This window comes from Macrobrachium nipponense, chromosome 15 (assembly GCF_015104395.2).
Source record: "Macrobrachium nipponense isolate FS-2020 chromosome 15, ASM1510439v2, whole genome shotgun sequence".
Lineage (NCBI taxonomy): Eukaryota > Metazoa > Arthropoda > Malacostraca > Decapoda > Palaemonidae > Macrobrachium > Macrobrachium nipponense.
Window position 1 is genome coordinate 87133010 of NC_087208.1, and position 8480 is coordinate 87141489.

General features: G+C 33.5%; 1 long non-coding RNA gene across 1 annotated transcript; it reads left to right on the top strand.

Annotated features, from left to right (window-relative positions):
- The first annotated feature begins 3894 nt into the window (after positions 1-3894).
- On the top strand, positions 3895-8041 carry LOC135226898 (uncharacterized). The gene is made up of 3 exons (XR_010317313.1): positions 3895-4094; positions 6302-6451; positions 7394-8041. It is a non-coding gene; the product is annotated as an uncharacterized LOC135226898 (long non-coding RNA).
- Positions 8042-8480: the final 439 nt, after the last annotated feature.

The window sequence follows — 8480 nt, forward strand, 5'->3', positions numbered from 1 at the left end:
TTCTACATTGACCTTCACGTCCCTGGATATCCAGATCCTTTCTTTTCCATATCTGTTTACCAGCCTATCTTCCTTCATTTGTTTTACTTAAACTATACAAGAGGAGAATACTTTGATCAACCCCATCGCATCATTTTTTGGTATCCTTTACCCTGCTTGTTTTATAAATCTCGTCCGTTTTTCATCAATTCCATAAGTCTTTCTTTTTAGGCAGGAAATATTCTGTCCTAGTAAAGCTATCGATTTTGTTATTACCTACTCCTGCATTCTAGCTGTAAATAATTGTTTATTTAGACATATCTCGTATGTGTGTAAGTATACAGATTAAAAGTCTCAAAGTCTATAAAAAATATTTTCAGTTACATTGCAATAATAGCAATTTTCTTTAAGAGCTGATTTACTGGAATATTTTTTCCGCCTTTTGCGCCCCCATACTTGTTTTAGTCGTCGTCGCGAAAAGAGACCACTCTGGTCTCTTGGCGTCAACATGCTCAGTTGAGCCTGACCAGAACCGGGCTAGAAAAGTTCAAATTTCACGAAGATTGTCTAGCGAAAACAGAAAACTCCACGGGAAACGAATGCCACATTTCAGTTACCATCTGCAGTACTCTGCATCCAAAGATTCCTCTTAAACTCGGTGCCTTTTGCCTTTTTGTTGTGAAAGAATGAACTTAAATGCTCGAAGCTTATTTGTTGTTTTTAAATTAATTTGATCAATGTTTAAAGGTCTTTGTGGTAATTGACTGTTACTTTCTTGTTCACTATTGACATAACAGTAAAAAAGAACATAAAACACAAATAGAACCCTCGGTTCTGAATGCTTCAAGCAATGTATTATTTAGCCAGGTTTCCCAAGTTAAGCTAAGGTCCTGAAACACGACATCATCGCTAAAGGTGGCGTTTTTCTTGCCATCGGCTCCGTCCAGTGGACCCAAGAAAGACGAACCTATATGTGGACACTTTTAACAAGAAAAGATTTATGTTTGAGGAAGAAAATGTAGCAGCAAAATAATAACGATGCAGGAATGGCTAGAGCTTCTGCTTCACCTAGTGACTGTGTTCATATACTGTTCATATTTTTTCGTCTGCAGCCTTGGCCAACGAGCAGTTTGTTCAGTGAAAATATTATACGTTTGACACCATAGTATCCGTTGCCTTTAGCACAAGATTTGATCTCATTAGCTTCTGTCAAGAATATGTGAGGTCAAAAGTTTGTCAATTGAGTGATTTTGTCAATATGGAAAGGAAGCTTTCCATGTTTTGTCATAGCTGATCTGTAACGTAGTCACTGTTGGAATGCATTTTTTGTTATATATACTGTAGTATTCATAAACAAAGCATTAATATATAAAGTACTTGTATAAAGTAAAAACTTCCCATAACTTTCTGAATCATAGGTGGGCCTATTTTTATATATAAATTCACTACATTCATTTTATTCAGGACTAAGCATCTATCAATTAGCCTCTTCGTACCCTTGAGCTTAAGAAAACTGAATAAAAGGATAAAGAGAGTTCTGTGTTTCCGGGAAAATTTATTTTTCTCTTCGATGTTTTTACAGTTTTGCATCTTTTATTTGAAGCACAGAAATAATTTGATATACATTGAGAATGGGGAAGCCATTTAGAGAGTAAATATTTACAAGGGAAGGAAAAGTTCCTGTCTCTTCCTCAGATTGACAAACAGACAGTCATTAAATACATTACTAAAGGAATAAATAATGAATGGCAAGACTCCCTCTCATTGCAGAATATCTTCCCTATTTTTCCTATTATATTTAATATTTAAGTAATCATTAAGAAAATGTCTTGCTGATACTCTCATTTTAATGGAACATATAACCACGCAAAAAATAATTACTACGACCAAACACGGGAAATCTGAAATTTCAGACATTTGAAAAACCATCAAACAGCAGCCCATAAACCAGGTTATTCCCAACAAGGTTCGTTCTTTGTAGGCGGGAAATTAGCTGCCTATGACGTCATTAATTACTCTTCAGCTACGTCATGGATTGGTTGCCACACGACGCTAACCTCCTGACTTTCAACAGTCATTTCTTGGGACATATCTCGTATTTGCATAAAATGTCTATTCTCACAGTGTTGAATTGTATTTTAATATATTTTCAGACATATATCAAGTAATGAATTAATCTCGAAAGCCTTATTAATTGATATTCTTGTCTGATGTACTTTTGCCAATTTTCGTTTTTCAGAGTGAAATGGGCCTCTACTTATAAAAGGAGTTTTAAGTAATAACAAATAACCGAAAAAAACTACTTTACTTTGTAACAAAATAAATGTTAAAAATATAGTTTTCATCTCTCTATGCCTTTATACCAGCATATATTATCACTGAAAATATTACTATGAGAAGACTGACACTGAGAAATACAAAGAATATTGCAATATTCGTCGAAATTTTAAATCTGTTACTTTTACGTAAGTCACACCTGGCACCTAAATAATAGATCTCCAGCAAAAGAGAAAGAACCTCTTCCCAACAAACATCCCCATCCCATTTTTTTTTTTTTTTTCTCCGCCGTGAACACCATTCATAACAATGATTGCTGATTTGTGACGATCTGAGAGTTTTCTAGTAAGCGAAAACTAAACGAAAAGTTGCTGTTAGCTGTCATTTATCACTTACATTGATTTCTACCTATTGTTATTATTGATTTAATCTAAGCAAATACGCGTTAGAATATGAATATATATATATATATATATATATATATATATATATATATATGATATTATATATATATATATATATGAATGTATATATGTATATATATATATATATATATATAATTATATATATATATATATATATATATGAATGTATATATGTATATATATATATATATATATATATATATATATATATATATATATATATATATATATATATATATAATATATATATATATATATATATATATAGTAATATATATATCATATATATATACATATATTGTATGTATATTATGTTTTTATTTATGGAGAAGCATGCTTAAATAGGTCAAGCCAAATTCTAGAATGTATTTATATACATCAAAATTCAAAATATATTCCAGGCAAAAAGAAAATTGCAATAAAAATAAAAACAAATATTTTATATGAAATACATTTTAAACCAATTTATACAAACGGAAACGTCTCATTAAATAAAAAAATCATATTTAGCAAAGGTTAAACAAATCAATCATACTAATGCCAAACTATAAAGCAAACTTTCTACAGATCAAAAGTTCATAATATGATATAGCAAAATTACATCATGCAACAGTCATACAAATCAAAAGTTACTAAAGTAAACGTATATTAAAGGGAAAAAATATTTTACGGAAACCTATACAAATCAAATGTTAAAAATATACTAAAGCTAAGACAAGTGGCTCAATTATTTATGCCAAAATAAATTAGGAAAAGTTTTTAATTCTGGAACAAACGTCATTTTTCAGGAAATAACATACTTGAATTAATAAATCATTTATTCAATTGTAGGAAGATAATCACACAGTCACCAAATTGCAATGATTTTAAGGACTACTATTATTAACTTTTTTATATTCCTGTTTCTCCTCTAAGTACATATAAAACATAAAGCTGACTGGTTTGTTTGTTTATACGTCAACGCTCATCTTTAATGCCTAGTTGCTTAAATTGATGACCCTCTAGAAATCATTAGACAATTCACTACTCGTTGCTCCATAGAAAAATTCTTTTAGCACTTCATCCAATAGGAAGATGTGATACATACCTCTTACAGCCAATACGAGAAGCTTATATATGGATTCTCCACGTCTGTCGTAGTGGAGGCTTCTGATTGGCTAAGAGCCGTGCTTTTGCTTTCTCGTTCTCTAGTCTTCATCTGTTAGCCCCGTCCACACGGTCGATCTTTGGTCGACGAACTTTGTCCGATGTGACGTCAGAAGCGGAGAAACAGCAAGAAAAGTCAGAACTTGGCCGCAGTTTCTCCGCTTCTGACGTCACATCGAACAAAGTTAGTCGAGCAAAGCTCGGCCGTGTGGACGGGGCCTAGGTCGTCATTTGCTGTGCAGAAAGTAGACTGACGACAGTTGTTGGGTGTGGCTCTTATTTTGGTGAATTTGCATTGTTGTAGGAAAGTTTTTTAAGATATGGTTAAGTTTTATGTTATCATTCATTAATTAAATATGGAAATATGCATTGCTGGTGGCTTTTGTAGTTTTAAACTTTATAATTCATAGGTTTTAGGGAGAGGCAATTTATGTGGAAGTATATTTGTGAAGTTTTGTCCTTGTGCAATAATTGTTATTCAGTCTTGTTAAGTCTGCCATTTATTCAGTGAATCTGTAGGGAATGATTATCTATTGAAAAAATCTTAAGTGAAAAATGTAGAGTCCGATATTTTTGGGATGTTGCTAAAACCCTAAGATTTTAATTGAGGTATCTCCATAATGTGGGATGTCATGCAATGAAGGTGTGTGAAAAAAAATAAATATAAAAAAAAAAAATTGATAACCTAGGTTTATGCAAGTACGAGCAGAGTTTTTTTTGTTATAAATTTTCTATTTCAGCGTGTCAGCTGGATTCTGATTTGTGCCAATAAATTTGAGACGTATCCTCAGGTTCTCGGTTCGTAAATCACTGTTGGACTGAAGTGACATAGTATCGTAAATTTCAGTTTAAAACTACATTTTCGTCAATGCTGAGAGTAACAAAATGGTTGGGACTTTTAAACTGTAAACTGGAATTCTTCTTATTCAGTTGTAAATAAGTAATCTGAATAACTCCATAAACATTCAACTGACATTTTTTGTTTTCTGCAAACGACTAGTTGAACTGAATAAATATCTCTATACAGATGAATAGATTGTAGGTTTAAGGGGAGGCTGTACATTCACTATAAGAACTATATTGAAGATTGCAGGAATAGATCACAGCTGTAATTTTGGCCTGGGTGATAGCAAGCAATTGACGTCAACTTTGTCAAGTTGATATTAGAGTAAACAGTTAGTAAAGTGTCGTACGTTATTCGTGTAGTTCCAGAACTTGAAGCTTTTCATTAGATATTAGGGTAAACAGTTATTAAAGTGTCGTACGTTGTTCGTGTAGTTCCAGGACTTGAAGCTATTCATTAGGGTATGCTTCTATTGGCATTCGTGTTCTTTAGTAGCTTAATAATTTGGTATTAATGACCAGTTATTCCCATTGTGTAGGCGTTCATTCCTGTTTTTTACTAGCAAACTAACCTGATAAAATGTTTTGCAAAATTTCAAGGAAAAAAACTTCAGTAATTCTAAAGTAATTAGCGAAAGTATACCTTTAAAAGATAGATGGTAGTTAAATTGATGGTTCGCGGGTAATTTAGCAAAAAAGGGATAAAATTGTTGGTTGTATTTTGTCGAAAAGTGGTTCTCGTCGGTTATTTCTCTGTGTTCAATCAGTATCTTGGTAGATCTATATTACTATTCCGCGGCGGCCTAGACTATGGCAGTTGCGGTTATTCTATGCATTTTTACCTCCTGAACAAGAATTTTAAGTAATATTTATTCGGACGACTGTAATTAACCCCCAGGGGCTCGTACTAAACACGGCGAAATACATTTGACGCCCCAATTCCTGGTGACTTTCGTATTCGCGGGGACGAACGATGCGGAATGCTTATATAAAAATACCAGTATCTCAAATGTGAAGTGCGTTATGACCCTCTGGATTTGACATTTAATGTAATGTGGGCTGTATGAATTTTCCGGTGTCTTTGCTTACACAAGTCACAAAGACCACCATCGACGTGACCACTTAGAGCCAAAAGTTACTCAAAACTGAACAAAGTGAAATACACAAAACCTACGTTGGTAAGTGGACAGATGAAATGAAACTAATTAACCGCGTTGGTGGTTTATGGTTAAGCAGGCGCTATACCAGCACAGGTTCTCGTAGAGCAGCCAGTAAGTTTATGGTATGGATGCGAAAGTATAGTAAAAATTTGGCTGTGCCCGTGAAAACAATAAGAAGAAATCTGAGGTAACATGTGATACTGCAACTACCTTAACCCTTAATGTAGTACAAGAAAATGATGGTAACTAGTCTCGGCGAGCCGTAGATCGCCAGGAAGAATGAAACCATTCATCTTGAGAGAAAAAGCAGGCAGTCGTGTTGTCGATCCCACTTTAAAATTGACAATTATGCCTTGAAACAATATTTCAGATAAATATATAAATTTATAAATATTTCAACTCTCAATTATTTTCCATCATAAATTTAAATATTTGTAAACCAATGTAATTTATGATAGGATATTTTTTTAGATAAAAATGGGCCACAATTTGAACTTTTAAGAGCAAGTGATGTTTACTCATGGAACCTGTGTAACAGTCTTAAGACTTAAAATAGTGGACTACTAGCCTGGTAAAAAATATCTGATTTTGGAAGTTTGTTTTCTTCAATGGATTTCGTAGGTGAGCTTCTGTGGTAATTCTTTAATATTACTTTTACAGTGCCTTCTGGGTAACAATTTTCCATAGTTTTACCTTTAGAAAATAAATTTTCTGGGTAAAATACTAATTTTCCAGAAAGTTTTATTCTTAAAGTTTTTCAGGTAAAACACAAAAATGTCCATAGTTTTACCCTTAGAAAACAAGATTTCGGGGGTAAAGTAACTTTTTCTATAGTTTTACCCATAGAGAATAGGTTTCCAGTGTAAAATAACCAATTCTCCAGAGTTTTACCCTTAGAAAACAAGATTTCGGGGTAAATTAACTTTTTCCATAAAGCTTTACCTTTAGAAAATATGTTTTGAGTGTAAAATTACCAGTTTTCCATACATAGTTTTTCCCTTTGAAAACAAGTTACGATGAAGTTCACAAAGCCTTGAACTCTAATTTCTTAGTTTGAAGCAGATTTTAACTAAAGCAGGGCGTAGTGTGTTAGCATTTTTCAATCAATATTCATGAACTTTGAACAGATTTAGTCATAAATTTCTTCTTTTGATAAACATTCCTTTTGATAAACATTGCAGCTAAAGATCTAAAATATTTAAGCTTTAAGTTTGATAATCTTATTTATATTTAATGTTTTTAGTACCAAGTATGATAATTTTGACTGTTTAATCTTGACTCATTTAAAATATTTATAGTACAAAGTTGGATAATCTTAAATCGAAACTAAGATAATCTTGACTCGTATATATGTTTTTGGTACAACTGCTGTTTGCTTATAGCAGAGTTAAAGCACTTCAACAAGAACTGGTTCTTCCCTGAAATTGTTTATATTCGCTGTTCGAAGATTAATTTACGCAAACTGGTATTTTTGATACAATCAACACTTCTGGTTTTGTAATAACTGTTGCAATTCCTACTTCCATCCTTAAGCAGAGATTTACGGTATTTTATTTTTTTCAGAACACCAAACTTTGAATCGGTGGCATATAAGAACATCGAATACTTCGGCACACTGGTATTTTCATATTTTCTCCATCTCACAACGGTGCAAGATGGCCAGTGACACCTCGAAGCAAATTGGCCCCCTGCAGTTGCAAGTAAATTTGATTTTTCACGGTAAGATACTCTGCATACTATTGCAGAGATAATCTTCCACAAGTGATAACCAGTGACTGAGCACCAAGCAAGCTATTAAGTTCGCATGTACTCTACACTCTCCCACACGACAGATCTCAAGAGTAAGATGGCCTCGATAATCTCCTACAAAAAATAGCCAGCGGTAAAGCTCCTAGCAAGCTGTCAAGTTCAAGAGTAAGGTGACCTCTACTCACCCAAGAGAGCCACCGGCAGAGCTCCAAGCCAGCTCTCAAGTTTAGGAGCTCTAAACACGGGGATAGGCCACGAACGGCAGAGTTCCACGCAAACTGGATAGTTCAGTAGCTCTAAACACACCAAGCGTCAACACCAGAAGTAGTGTTTTCAAGAGCATTATAAAGTTTACTGTTACACTAATGAGGATGCAAATGTATTTTAGAGGGAAATAACATTGACTGTACAATATTCTAAAGTTGTTTCTTTTAAAGTGGTTACTCAATATTCCCAGCTCGATATGGTTATTTCATTGTTACACCCTTATAAGAGTATAGAGACCGGATATATAATTTCCACAATATATTTTTTTGTTTGGAAATTAATCGCTCATAGGAATTTGACTTACTAGCACAAACGGGGTTTCTCTTCAGCGAGGTCCCTCCCTTTGTGAAAACAATCTAAAAGCTCGCTATTCTTTATTTTGTATGACTATTATACATCCGGTCACGGTACTAGAAGAAATATGAAGCAACAGATGAAACTCCAGGAAAAAAATCCGTTGGCCAACAGTTGCTTTCGAGTGAAGTTTTGGCCATTCTAAAGAGTCGATTGGAACTCAAGGTTTTTCCTTTCCAGGTTTTCACTGGACCTGAAAATACGTAATTATTAGTACCAAGTAAAGACAACATAATATCCAGTAAACAAATCATAAATGTTTTACTAGTTGAGAACATCG